Source organism: Marmota monax, unplaced genomic scaffold (genome assembly GCF_021218885.2).
Source record: "Marmota monax isolate L192 unplaced genomic scaffold, Marmota_monax_Labrador192_F-V1.1 WCK01_AAM20220418_F8-fsc00192, whole genome shotgun sequence".
Taxonomy (NCBI): Eukaryota; Metazoa; Chordata; class Mammalia; order Rodentia; family Sciuridae; genus Marmota; species Marmota monax.
In genome coordinates, this window is record NW_026693786.1 from 1222703 (window position 1) to 1237824 (window position 15122).

The 15122-nt window shown below is 40.9% G+C and overlaps 1 protein-coding gene across 2 annotated transcripts in view; it reads right to left on the bottom strand.

The window, feature by feature from the left end:
- The window catches only part of Nexmif (neurite extension and migration factor), a 141297-nt gene extending 128499 nt beyond the window's left edge, over positions 1–12798 (bottom strand). For both annotated transcript variants that reach the window (XM_046462116.2, XM_058584898.1), the window contains exon 1: positions 12239–12798. The gene's annotated coding sequence lies outside the window, so the exon portion shown is untranslated. The remainder of the gene's footprint in view (positions 1–12238) is intronic.
- Between the last annotated feature and the right edge of the window lie 2324 nt (positions 12799–15122).

Sequence of the window (15122 nt, forward strand, 5' to 3'; positions counted from 1 at the left end):
ACATACACATACAGAAAGAACTTGGATGATCCATACTCTAGGATTTTACAATTAACACCTTGGTCCTGGGTTATAAAGCATGACTTTCTTTTTATAGCCTAACTCCCAAACTGCTTCTTTCTCAAATGAGTGCATGTTTTTATTAAGTTTTAAGTCAAATCACATAGATCTGGAAAAGTCACTATAGCACAGCACAATTCTCCTTCCTTTCACCTATTTGGCCAAATGGATTTGGCTATGTCATTTATGAAGCATCTTAACATGCCAAGGCCACAGCTTTGCACATATAGGACTTGCTATGGAAAAAGGCAATGTATGCCATCATACAACACATATTCAGTAGACACTGGGTACACCTCTTTCCTTGCCAAGAGGTACAGCACACAGGAAGTCCATAAAATCAAAGACATACAGATGTACACACAAATAATACAGAGAGTCAGTAAGGGAAAATGTAATTGAACTGCCCCAAGGGGAGACTGAGAATACTGAATCTACATTGAAGACACCTTTACTAGTCTAAGCAAAAAGAGACTTGAGAAAGCAACGGCTATTCCAGTATACAAAGAAGCTGTGTAACATGGTCTACTAACTCTCTGGGCCTTGAACAAAAAAGGGCTAACAACTCAACACAGTGCTCTGTGAAGGACAGAGCTCTTTCACAAACACCCCCTACCTGGCTAAGCACACTGGAAACCTCAAGGATTAGAATGTCAAGGCATCAATATGCCAAGTAAACCTATATTCTACAATCCAAATGAATATTTTTTTCATAGCCAACTCCTTTCTGTTAATATTTTCTCAATCAATCGTTAGTCATTCAGGTGGAGTTTGTTTCCATGCATTAAACAAACTAACAGCCCCCCAATAGAAAAGATATTCCCTCTACCCAAATGAAATGATGCTAGAATCTGCAGCACATCACTCCACTTCACTTAAAAGGGATAAGAGAAAGAAACTTGGTTAATACTATGGATACCAACTCTACTCTACTGCATAAATACTGACCAAATGAATTCCCCATGCCCATATTTCTTTAGAATTCATAGTACCTCAGGTTTTAGAACCACATCCCACCCATGGACCTCAGGTCCAATAACTAGGTCCTTGTCTTACCTTACTTGTGCCATATCTAACCATAAATCTTTTAAAAAAATATTTATTTATTTTATTAGTTGTAGTTAGACAAAATGCCTTTATTTCATCTATTCACATGTGGTGCTGATGATCGAACCCAGGGCCCTACACATGCTAGGTGAGCATTCTACCGCTGAGCCACAACCCCAGACCATCTAACTACAAATCTTGATTCCTATAGACTATGCTCCTTTACTGCTCTTTACCCAAACCCCAGCCTTTTTAGAACAGTGATAGATATGTTATCCATATGTGGTATACAATATAGTATCCACTAACCACATGTGGCTACTACACTCTTGAAATATGGATTAATTCCCACCCCTATCTAGCAGTAATGAGGAGCCCTACCCTCCAGGTGTCAAGGAGGCTGAGTAGGAAATTTGGACTTTTACTTCCTCTTGGCAGTATTAAAACAGCAACTCCTTTTCCCTGCTAGATAAATGTCAGAGAAAGTTAAACAGAAGTTTTAAATAAGATCTGAAGTCTCATATGGTAAAATGTATAGTATAAAAATGATTAAAAAATCACTCATTATACTAAGAACCAGAAAGATCTCAAAATGAATGAATAAAGGTGAACAGTGCATGCCAAAATCAAGATGACAGAGATATTAGAACTACCAGAAAAAAGATTTTAAAGCTCTCATGACAAAAATACTTCAATAATCAATGACAAATACTGTTGAAACAAATGAAAAGTAGAAAGTATCACCAAAGAAATACAGCATATATAAACAAACTAAGTGGAAATTTTTGTAAATGACAAATACAAAAAACCCAAACAAAATGTTCTCTATGGCAGAATGGAAAGAACTGAGGAAAAAAAATCAGGTAACTTGAAGATAGAAGTACAAAAATTATCCAATATGAATAACAGAGGAAAAAGACTTGAAGAAATGAACAGGGCCTCAGGGATCTGGGGGAGTTAAAAAATGGATCTACCTTTCCTCTCATCAGAGGAGGCCTAGAATAATAGAAGAAGGTGGGACAGAAAAAGTATTTGAAAAGAGAGTGATTGAAAACTTTCCCAAGGTGGCAAATGCTATAAACCTACAGATTCAAGAAGCTAATTCTATCCAAAAGCAGGTAGGTGAACCTAAAGTAATATATGGCAAGGCAAATTTCTGAAAACTAAGAGGGGTAGATCATGAAAACATCAGGAGGGAAATGACACATTACCTACAAGGGGAAAACAATTCAAATGCCAGCAGATTCTTCATCAGTGCCCATGAAAGCTAGAAAGAAGTGGCATATCTTTTAAGCACTCTCAGAGAAGAACTATCAACCTGGAATCAATAGTGAAGGGGAAATCAAGAAATTCTAAGATGAAGGAAAACTAAGAGAATTTGTTGCTAGAAAACCTTCACTAGAAGAATTAATGTAAGGTCTGTAAACAGAAAGCAAAATATAAAAGAAAGAATCTTGGAATGTCAGGAAGTAGAAAAGAACAGCAGAAGAGTATAAGTAAGTTTTTCCAATTTATTTGACAGTTGAAGCAAAAATCATTACACGGTCTTATGTAGTTCTAAACACATAAAGAGGAGACATTTAAGATAATTATATTATAAATGGGGGAGGGTAAAGTGGCTTAAGAAAGGTGAGGGACTATAATTTACTTAGATAAAATGTTGATACTAGTAGACTGTAACAAGTTATATATGGACACTGTGGAAAATAGTTTTTAGTTTAAAACTAAACACATATTTATCATACAAACCAGCAATAACACTCTGGAGAATATTTCCCATAGAAATGAAAACTTATGTTCACACAAAAACCTATACAGGACCTGGTGTTGTGGCTCAGTGGTAGAGCACTTGCCTTGCATGTGTGAGGCATTGGGTTTGATTCTTGGCACCACATATAAATAAGTGAATACAATAAAGGTCTGTCAACAACTAAAATTTTTTTAAAAAAACAATAATTTTCATAGAAGCTCTAGCTAAAAACTGGAGATACCCAAAGTGTTTCTCAACAGGTAAATGGTTAAACAAACTGTAATTCAGTTACACCATGGAATATTGCTCATCAAGAAGGAATGAATTATTTAGATACAAAACAACTTGAATGGATCTCAAGGGTATTACATGAAGTGAAAAAAAACCAACCTTAAAATTTCTCATACTCTACGACTTCATTTATGTAATATTTTTGAAGCGTTGAAACTATAGATATGGAAAACAGATTAGTGATTGTAAGGGTTTGGGATAGTGAGGAGTGAGGGTGAGTGAGGCTTATAGTTTCATCCCCAGTATCAAACAAAAAAGGAATATAATAGAGTAACATAAGAGAGATCTCTTATTAACATGGATTAATAGTACAGGTCTCACAGTGACATTTCCATACATGCATATATTGTATATTGATCATCTTCTACCCAAGAGAGATATTTTGTGGTAACAGAATAGTACTTTATCTTGATTATGATGGTAGTTACACAAATATACATGTGATAAAAATGACATGGAACTACACACACCTATTTTTCCAATGCCAAATTAATGGTTTTGATATTATACTATAATTATACAAGATATAACTATTGGGGAAACTGGGTGAATGGTATGTAAGACCTCTTTCCATGCAACTTCCTGTGAATCTATAATTATTTCAAAATAAATGTGGAAAAAAATCAAGTCACTGTGGTAAGCAGACTAATGGCCTTCCACAAAAATCCACATTCTACTTCTAGAACTCTGTGAACATGTTAGTTACATGGCACAAAAGGAATCAAGGTTGCAAGTCAACTAACCCTGAGATGGAGAGATTATACATCCAGGTAGACATAATGTAATTATAGTGGGCTTTGTAAGTGGAAAAGGGAGGCAAAAGAGTGAGAATAAAGAAAGAAAATGTTATAAAATTTTTAAAAATAAAAAAAAAAAAAAGAGGTATGTGATATCCATATGTATTATTGGTAATATTAACTTCAGTCACTTGACTATGAAGTGATTCTCCATTCTAAAGTTTTATTTTTTCCTTTTATAGTTACTGGATATTTGAAAGGGATACTTGAAGTATGGAAATAAACTGATTCTTCTTCAAAGGATGTTCACCAAAAAAAAAAAAAAAAAAAAAAAAAAAAGAAAGAAAATGTAACAATATTGAAGTGATGCAATGTGAGAAATCAAGATTCCTTTATAGGCTTTGAAAATGGAGGGTGGCTATGAACCAAAAAAATTCAGGCAGCTATAAAAGACAAGAGAACTGAATCTTCTCCCAGAGCCTCCAGAAAGGGATGCAGCCCCTTGCACATCTTAATTTTAGCCCAGTGAAACCTATTCCATTTGTGATTTCTGACATACAGAACCACAGAATAATGAATTTATGATGTATTAAACCACTAAATTTTTGGTTATTTGTTACAGCAACATAGTAGAAAACCAACAGAGCCACCAGATGGACAACTGGTGTATATATTTGTATGATATATATATATTTGTATGATATATATATAGGCAGACCTTTATTTTATTCACATATAAATATGTTTGTATGATAAATATGTGTTTAGTTTTAACATATATATGTTATATATGTTCTAATCAGTTATACATGACAGCAGAATGCTCTTCAATTCATTGTACACAAATTTTCACTTCTCTGTACACAAAATAGAGTCACAACATTCATGCAATCATACATGTACCTAGGGTAATGATGTCTATCTCATTCCATCATCTTTCCTACCCCCATGCTCCCGCCCCTCCTCTCCCTCCCCTTTGCCCAGCCCAAAGTTCCTCCATTCATCCCATAGCCCCCCATTATGGATCTGCATCCACTTTTCAGAGAAAACATTTGGCCTTTGGTTTTGGGGGATTGGCATACTTCATTTAGCATGATATTCTCCAGCTCCATCCATTTACCTGCAAATGCCATAATTTCATTCTTCAAGAAGGCTGAGTAATATTCCATTGTGTATATATACCACAGTTTCTTTATCCATTCATCTATTGAAGGGCATCTAGGTTGGTTCCACAGTTTAGCTATTGTTAATTGTGCTATTAAAAATATTGATGTGGCTGTAACACTATAGTATGCTGATTTTAAGTCCTTTGGGTATAGACTGAGGTGTGGGATAGCTGGGTCAAATGGTGGTTCTGTTCCAAGTTTTCTAAGGAATCTCCCAACTATTTTTCAGATTGGTTGCACCATTTTGCAGTCCCATCAGCAATGTATAAGTGGAACAACTGGCTTTTTGCAGAGTACATTCAATTCATTAGTCAGAAGTCAGTAACTCTGCACTATAATCTTAAGGCAACTATCAATATATCATAGCTAATGCTATTTGCAATTCCACATCATCGATGATAATGGTGATAAAAATCTTGCCTCAGAATTGCAGGGAAAAGAAACACATTACTCTCTATTAACTGGGGCCTGCTCACCCAAAGAAGGCTTAAGAACAGAAACATATGTGTCAGGAGGGTGGAAATCTTGTCTGAATCCAACTAGAGAATACCTATTTGCCAAGGAATTTCCTTCTGTGTTAGGAAAACCAGTCATCTGTATTTATTTTCCAAGGGGTAGAATATAGAAACAATAAAAAATGCAATGAATTAGAAAAATGGTAGAGTAAATTCAGTAAATTTAGATGGTAAAAGTCCCAGCAAGGAATGTAGTTAATTCCCTATAAAACAGGACAATTCACTTTATTCTTTTCTTTGCCCCCAGTATCCCAATGTTTAGCACATAATAGATATTCAATGTTGCTGAATGGAATTGTAAATGATAATTAAAAGATCCATCCAGTCACAGGATTCTATTAACCCTCATACTCTGCAGTACTCCAAACTGCTAAGACAAGAAGCAATAAATGTTTATTCATAGATAGGAACACCACATATTACTATCATCCCAAACTATAAGGCATAGCTGTGGCATATATTCATGTTTGCAGAGCTTTCAGAGCTTTGCATTTAACATATGATACCTAGAACTCCAGGATGAAATCTATTAACTCTCTACAGTATTACTAATACTCCAAAAGATCCATTAGTCCCAAAGGTCCACATGAAGATATCTGGATATCACTTCCCTATATGACCCCATTACCATACCTCATAATTGGTGCTGTAGAGTTCGCTAATTTTGTCAGTTCCTTGGATAAGAGAAATATAATGGAGATTCTAGCAAGACATGAAAAAGAGAAAAGTAGGGGCAGGTGAGTATGAATAAGCTTTTATGGAATATATTTTATATATTGATTATTAACTTGTGGAGGTTAAAAGCTGAAAAAACATTTTTAAGAATCTGAGAGTTGGCAAATCAAGGACTTTTGGGAAAACAGCCAACTTATTTTTGGTGAGAACAGTAATGTCCACAGGAGTACCAAGTGAGTACTAAGTGGCTCTTTTTCATAATAAATATTCCCGTGAAGGCTAATCAGAAAATGCTTGTAAGAGTAGCTGAGGGCTGTGGACCATAAGTATACTAATAACATGCTTTTTTGAGAGAGTCATTTTCATAGTTTCCATTTCAAGCTACTATGACCATGACAGCCATGCAACAGGGATTTTGAAACAACTGGGGAAAGGCTAGTGCAGAGGCTTTTAATTCACAATGCATGGTTGTACTTCCTGAAAATGTATGCAAATGTTATATATGTAAATATGCACTGTTCTGAAGAGAGTATCCTAGTCAGTCATCATATTTTCACAAGGGTTCATGCCAAGGTTAGGAGCCACTGGATTAGATAGTGATAGCCCTCTTTTTCTATTTCCCTACCCAGCAAAGCAACATATCTTCAGAATGTGTTCCAGTTATTTAGTAACTAAAGAGATAGTGGGTTTCTGTTCAAGCAAGACACTGAGACCTGGTCTCTGGGTTAATAAATCACATGTGTGCCTAGAATAATGTGGCAAATATTGGGAAGGAGGACAGAAAGAATTTAATAGTACCACAGAATTTAGGTTACTGCATAGGCAAGAAAGAAAACTATTAATGTGTTGATTCAAATAAACAATTTCATTAATGAATTTCACTTTTTAGGTTCATCATCCTGCCGCTCCACCAGGTTCTGGACAATCTCCCAAACCCTAAGTATTAGTTAATGTATAGTCATGAAATGTAGACTGATTTTAACATTGGATTAGAGAAAGTTCAGAGAAAGAGAAACTTGAAAACATTTGCAAAATCAGCTCTGAGTGACTTCATGTTTTCTTACCTGCATTATGTCTTTTTCTATTGAAGGCCAAATTTGGCCTAGGGTGGTAGTTTCATTTACTCCTGCCCTAGATCAATGAAAGTCAATCACAGATACTTACGATACAGAGACAGTTTAAAAGAGCATCCTGTTTATTACAGAAAAGACAAATGGAAACCATATCTATCTATCTATATATATATTTTTTTCTATATACATAGTGAAGGCAAGACCCTATGCAAACAGAGAGCTCTCCATGTACTTTTCAAACATATTTTAAAAAGAATTCACATTTCCCTTAATACTATATTGAACTTAGTTTTTTCTCACAACTATGGTGCTCAGGACGTTCTTTCTAAACTTAAGTTTTTCCTGATAACTTTAAGCTTACTCCCTCTTACCAGTCTTTCATAACAGTAAGAACAGCTAGAGTGCAGATAGGACTCTTTTATGCATATGTATGTGCAAACACACATGTATTTTAGAGGGATGTCTTTGGATTCAACAATCCAATTCTGTAGAGCATAAAACCTGAATCATTTCTGAGATTTTTCTCCTCCAGAACGACCTATTAGTTAGGAGAAGGATAGGCTGAATCAGGTTAATGTACTATCGATCTCCAAAGCTCATTTTCCCACCAAGTTTTGCAAATATAACCATCTGCCCAAATCAGGAAACAGTTTCTTTCAAAGGTGGCTTAGAGTTAAGACAATCACAGTTTTTTGTTTTTTTGCCCAAAAATGGGACATTTTGAGAGTGACATAAGTATGCCAGAACAACAGGTATAAACTATAACATTTAGTCATCTTACTTATAGTTCCCCCATAGAGGAAATGCTTTAACTTCCCCAAGATGAGATGAATTTCTATGCTTGTTCTTGATGGAGGATTTTTCAGCACCACTCTAGCATTCAGTCTCAAGGTATAACTTTGGTCTCAAGCCTCCAAATCTTCTCAGGGAAAAGATCAGGAACAGGTTTTTGGCTAGGATAATTGCACAACACTTGAAAAGGGCTACTGAGGGAGAGAAGCTAGAATTATTAAATGGGGTCTGGGGGCGCTTGAGAAAACAGTAGGTAATTGTTTATTTCAAAATCATCTCACTGGGGATGGATAAGATGACCTATTCAAGTTCTCTTTTGAAAAAATAATAATTGTGTGCATAGTAGTTGGTTTTAAGATATCAGTTTCTTTTCTACTAGCAAACATGGTAGGGAAAAACACCAGATTATAGCACTTATCTAAAGAAAGGGGCCCCAAAGACCACATTCCTTAGCAGAAGCCTATGAATCATGCGGGTAATGACAGATAGGAGGGAAGACAGACAAAGAAGGTCCTCACCCCTACCTGGGCCAGCATAGAAAAGGTTGTAGCATCACTAAAAGCAGTTTCCCCAACCCTCCACACTCATGCTGACCATACCCAGACCATATTTCCCCAGGTTGTGATGTGCATACTGCTGCAAAAGGCCAGTATTACTTGAGAACATTGGAATGTTCATCTCTGCCTAACAAGAAATTTTCTTGACAACAGAAAAAGCGTGGAGTTAAAGGTAGCCCCAAAGTGAACCAGTCTTATCCAATGCTCTTAGTTTTGTTTTCAATCAGTTCTGGAAAACCCAACAGGTTCTTTGTGCCAAACCCTATGACCTTGGATTTTAAAAGGTGCTCTGGCTGAGAAACTATCAATTAGGGAGCTGGTAGGCAATTTTTCAGATGAAGTAAAAGGAAAATATAAAAGAAAAATTAAAATATCCAAATCTGAAATCTCTATGATGGGAAAAACAAGGAAGCCAAAATGACCTACTCCCAGTGAGTCATTCCCCTTCCCTATCACCCACCACCCACTTTGATCTTTCTCTTCTTTTGTTTACTGTGACCAGAAACACTTAAATCATGTTTGTGCTACCAGATAAATAAGTTTAAATATAATATAACAGAGTCAAAGGCCGACTGCAGTCTTCTCTTCTCCCCCTTACTAAGGGATTTACAGATGAAAAAATTCGCTAGAACTGGACTTAGGAACAGAGAAACTGCAATCAAATGCTCCTTTGGTTAAGCCAGTCCCTCCCCTAAGCAAATACTTCAGTGAGACCAGGACCTCCACAGTGATTGTGTCAGGGATTCATGGGTACATCTTTGAGTGTTTTAAATCCAGCACTTAACTGCTTTTCTCATCTTTCTTCCCCTCACTTCTAAATACAGGTGACACCACCACACCTTTAATTCTCTTTGCTCTCTGAGTAGCTTACAGATAGTCAGAAGATTGTGTAAAAAAGAAAAAGAGGAAAGAGAGACTCTGAGTAAAACAGAAAGCAGCAGTGTTTTTCAGTTGTTTGACTTGGGCAACAGGGTGTTATAGGTGTGTGTGTGTGTGTGTGTGTGTGTTAAAAAGCACTGATGCATTGAAGATTTATTCATTGAACAGGTTGATTTATTTAACAGACTTGACATATGTCAAATTCTTCCATGTGCTTACATAATTGTTACCCATTTATCAGAGCTGTAATTTAGATAAATATTTGTTTTAAAAGTATTTTCTTTTAAATGACTCTCTCTAGCCTATTGAGCAATCAGTCCATGTTTAATTTTAATGATGTTATCAATAGCTATTTGGTGGGAATCTGTGAAATCTAATCTTCCCCCCCAAACTCTATTTCCTTTTTTCCCTAGTAATAAATTTTATGTTAAAATCATACCATAGTTAAAATTTAAAAAACATACACAATATCCTTTTATGTTAAGATATTTTGTACTTCTAATTTTCAATAAAATTCCAGTTTCTTGATGTATTATTAAAATCACAGATCTGAATGTGAAAAACTGACTAAAAGGACAAAAGGGTGTGATTATTTTAGTGTACGTCTGGGAGAATGGAGGGCAGTTAGAACAGCTAGGGGAGAACTAGGAAGAGAATTAGGTAGAATTAGAAAAATTAAATGGAGTCAAATTTCAAGTCTTACAAATTTCACTGAATCACCCTACCCTATCTTAACACATGTGCATGAAATTATATCTTTTTAACTCAAATACATGCAATCTATCTAGGTTCTGTGGGAGATGGAATATTGGAAAGTATTTCTAAGAAATATAAATGTAATCACTAGCTGCCAGGGCTGGTTTGGGTTCTTCTATTGTATATGCATTTGCAAAAACAAGAGGCTCATTCTGACCTCCTAGGTCAAGGAGTGTGGGGACTAGGAAAGATATGAGGGTGGGGTGGGAGGGAAATCCCACCACCACACAAGCAAAATTTTTGACCTAGTAAGCAAATACGTTTTTGTTGTTACTGCTGGGTAAAATGTACAAGTCTTCCAGAAATTAGACACTGTAATAAAAATGTACCAGCCCAAATTTAAATTGCTCACTAGACAGATGGTTAATTATATTCACAGCCACATATTTCACTGGGATAGAGTTTCAGACACTCAGCCAGTTTTATTTGATTAGCCGGTTTCCCGGTTAATATGTAAAATGACAGTTACTCAGGGCTTTTTTGTTCCCTTCTAAAAATATATTTTCAATAAGTGTAAATTCTCTCTCGCCTTGAGAACGTCACTGCTGTAAATAAAACGTTTGTTCATATGTTACCCATGTGTAAAATATGTAAGGGAGATTCGCTCCCCCAAACCCGGATTGTCTCTAGTAGTTCTGAGAAGATCATCGGAGCACCTTCTCTCACCAAGCAAAATATTCCAGGAACTGTCAGTACTCTCCACCTAAAACAACTGAAAATTTCAAATCCCGGGGCTGAAAAGCTTTAGATGCTTTTTTAAACAGCCCTGCTAGTCCTACACACAAATCATGTCTTTTCAAGATAATAGTCTAAAAAATGGAATGCTAGAAAAAGGCCACATAGCCAAGTATACTGCTGTGCACAGAATCCAACAATATGCTGGGAGCCAAAGCCCAGAAGCAAAATACGAGACCCACTTATTCCAAAATGCAACCAGAATCTCTACAAAACCAAGAGTGCGGGTGTCGAAATGGGGATGCCAATTTTTTTTTTTTTTTAACTTCGAAAAAGATAGAAAACCTTGCGCGGGTGATTCGGTCCCTCACGAATCAGACAGACAGAAGCAGTCATGCTGAAACCACTGGATTCCTCAGCTGAACGGCGCCAACTCAGCGGCGCGGTTTCCACACTTTCCCAGAGTGGGGCCCCGCTCTTCGGTCTCCCCGACCCACAGGGTGCATGAGATCTGGGGACGTGTGCCTCTGGGCGCGGCAGGGAGAAGCTCCAGAAGCCATGCAGGAAGGCGTCAATTCGACCGCTTCCGAGAGCGGGAAGGGGCCGCGGGCCAATTTCCGCAGAGGTGACAAGCTGGGCGAGGCTCAGTCCGGCCTCCGACGTGTACCCGTGTACCCGCCTGTGGCCCTAGATGGGTGGCGCATGCCCTGGGGCACTCTGTGATAGCCACAGCCGCCCGGAGCGCACGGGAGCCGCGGGCGGGGGAGGCGCCTGCGACGCGGCTTCGCACCTTTGCGGCTTTGGCCCGGGCGCCAGCCGCGGCCGCCGCGTGGGTTTTCCCGCTCGCGCCGAAGCCTGCCATGTCGGTGCCCCATCCCGTGCCCCATCCCCTGACCAGTGTCTCCCAGGCACCAACCCGAAGGGAGGCAATACTCTGCTGGTTCCTGCTGCCCTGCTGTGTGCGTGTGAGCGCGGCGGCTCCGGCCCGCTTGCTTCCCCTCCCCCCGGTGCAAGCATAGAGGCCTTTCCTAGATTGCAGTGCCTGTCAGGGCGAGCCGGGATCTCTGGCCCTCGCGGCCTCTCTGCCTTGTACACAGATACACACATGCACGCCATTCGCACACAGACGTCCTCCCTTCCGTTTTCCCTTCCTCCTCTTCTCGCTCAGCTTCCCCCAATTCGTTCCACCCCTGCCGCCACCACCCAGAGCCGGCTGGGGAGCCGGCGAGAAGGCCAGGGGGCTGGTTGGCAGCGCTCATACTCACCTCACAGGCCGACTCCCGAGGCGCACGTCGCTGGGGGGCTCAGGCAGCAGGCGCTGGAGCTGGCGCGGCCACAGTCAAGGCTGGGCTGCCACCGTCGCCGCAGCTGTTCGAGCTGCCGCCGCTGCTACTGCTACTGCTGCCGCCGTCGCCGCCTCCTCTGCCTCAGCTCCATGCGCCGGGCCCGCCAGGTGGACGCGCCTCTCTCCGTCGCTCGCTGGTTCCCTCAGGTTTCACCGCCGCCGCGGTGCTAGATGGAGTCAGAGCTGTCGGGCTCTGGCTCTGAAACTCAGAGCCTCAGCTGCTGCCCGGCTGCTCCCAAGGTCCGCGCTTCGCCTGCACCACCGCTTGCTTGCTCCTGCCGGGGCTACCTCGCTAGCGGGCTGCTAGCGCTGCGCCCGGAACCAGGAGCCCGCTCTGTGCGGTGGCTGCTGCCGTCCGCAAGAGCTCGAGAGAAGGAGGGCGGCTGCTACTGCCGCTATCACTGTTAAAGCTATTACTAAATGCTGCTACTGCCGCTACTGCTACTGCTGTGGTGGTGGCGGCGGCGGCTGCTGCTGATGCTACTGGTTTTCCTTCTCGGGTTCTCCCCCTGCCTCGTCCCCCTCCTCCTCCTCCTCCCCCCTCCTCCTCCTCCTCCTCCTCTTCCTCCTCCCCCTTCTCCTCCCTCTGCCGCTTTTCTCAGAGCCTCTGCGGGCGCTGCCTGATCCCCTCTTCTCCCAGAGCTGCCTCTGCCCATTCAGAAAGGTGCCCAGAGTGGGGCTGCCTCGGCTGCCACCATCGCTATTGCCCCTGCCATTGTTTCCTCCAACACGGCTGTTCTTGCTGGACGCGTTCCCCCCTACCCTCCTTCCCCACCACAGCCCTCCCTTTTCCTCCCGCCGTCTCCTTACCCTCTCTACAGTCCCTTCCCCATGGGCCCCCTCCCACTCTGTCTGTCTGTCCCTCCCTCTCCTCCCCTTAGGCGCCCGGGAGCGCGCACTGCGCGGCCACCTGTCATAAAGGGCGCGCACCCCCCATCCCCACCCCCACCCCGCCCCCCACTCGCATTCTCGCCGCCCGCCCAGTCCACCGCGCCACTGACTCGTCCTTCTCCCGGCAGACACGCAGCCGGACACCACTCTCCCACGCCTTTGAGGGCAGTTGTGTATTTGTGTGTGCAGAGAGGGGCGCTCTAAAGTTTCAGGAAGAATATCTGAATGGCTTCGTCCACCAAGCATCTAACCATTCAACCTACCCTTAACTTAAGGGCCTAGACCACTAGGAAGATGGGTCCTCCTGGAACGGTCGGATCCAGGATGAGTACTGGAAAGGGATGGGTTTTTCGGAATACATCAGAGAAAAAGGGAAACTGAATGGGACCAGGAAAGAAATCGGATCTGCCTGACTGCTGTCATTGAAAAATTCCTTAGGTGGTCATTTCCCTTCTGGCGATCTGGGAACACAACAGAAAACTGCAAAAGATTGGAGTGAGATTCAGGAGCGAGCAAGTAGCACTCCTAAAACCGCGGGTGTAAGGTTGGAGCTGAAGCTTCAGAGTCATCACTGCTAGGAACCAGGGCAAGAGATGAAAGGTTGGTGCTAGAACAGAAGGGGTGAAACTAGCTACTTTGTGTGTACTCCAGCAAGTCATTGCCAAAGCCTGGTTTCTCCAGAGAGGGCCCAATGTCACGTTTCTGCTTCCACAGGTACCACCTCATTCTGCTAAGCACAGGATTTGAGTAACTTCTATAACCCTCAACAAAGCCTACATAGCCTGTCACACAACCCCTCCTCAGAAACAGAAGTGGTGGGGGGCTATTTCCCTTGGCCTGGCAAAGTACAGGAGACAGATGTTTCAGATATTCCACTGCCAACAAGGTCAAGGCTACTTCATCAAGTTTGAGGCCCTCTTTCACCGGTATTTCATTGTTGAGCCATAAAGTGTATGGGCACAGGGGACACTTTTAAAGCTTCTCATCTCTGCTTTTGTTTGTGCCATTCCACCTGCTTGGGACACTCTTGTTCTTTCCTTTTATATCTCCAAAATTCATCCATAAATAATAGTACATTCTCAAATAATCAACACTCTATGTGCCAGAGACTGTGCTAAGAAACATATGAATTATTATTATTGTTTAGTACCAGGTATTGAACCCAGAGGTGCTTAACCACTGAGCAATACTCCCAGCCCGTTTTTATGTTTTATTGAGACAGGGTCTTGCTAAGTTCCTTAAGGTCTCCCTAAATTGCTGAGGCTGGTTTTGAACTTGCGATCCTCCTGCCTCTTGGGCTCCCAAGTTGCTGGGATTACAGGTGTGCACCACCATGCCCAATTGAATTATTTTATTTAATCCTCACTACCAACACAATTTTATCTCCCCCATTTCACAGGCGGGAAATTGAGTCACAAAGAAGTTAGGTATACATATCTTGAGAATAGGAATGGTGTCTTATTTATCTTGCATCTGACAGACACTGTGCAAATACATTTGCTTCTTTTTAGGCATCAGGCAAGAAGAAAAATAAATTTTAGCCTCTGCACTCAAATGCAAAAATAAACAAAAAAGATAAAATATGTAAAATGCCACTCCCTATTGGCTGGTTTTCAGTAATCAGAATAATTTCTCTTTTCCTACTGTTAGAAAGCAGTGTTTTTTTCACCTGTATTAACCACAATGTGTTAGTCTTCCTTTTCAAAGTTATTTAAATTGTATCAGTTATCAGTCATAATTTGTGTCAAAGCCCTCCAGCCACTAGAAACACATAGCTGTAGATGAACAATTTGGGTTTGTTACTAGTTACAGTGAAGGAGAACACACACCACAGATCCACCTATGACTGAATTGTGACCCCCACCCCTACACATATGTTGAAACTCTAACCCCTAGTATCTCAGGATGTGACT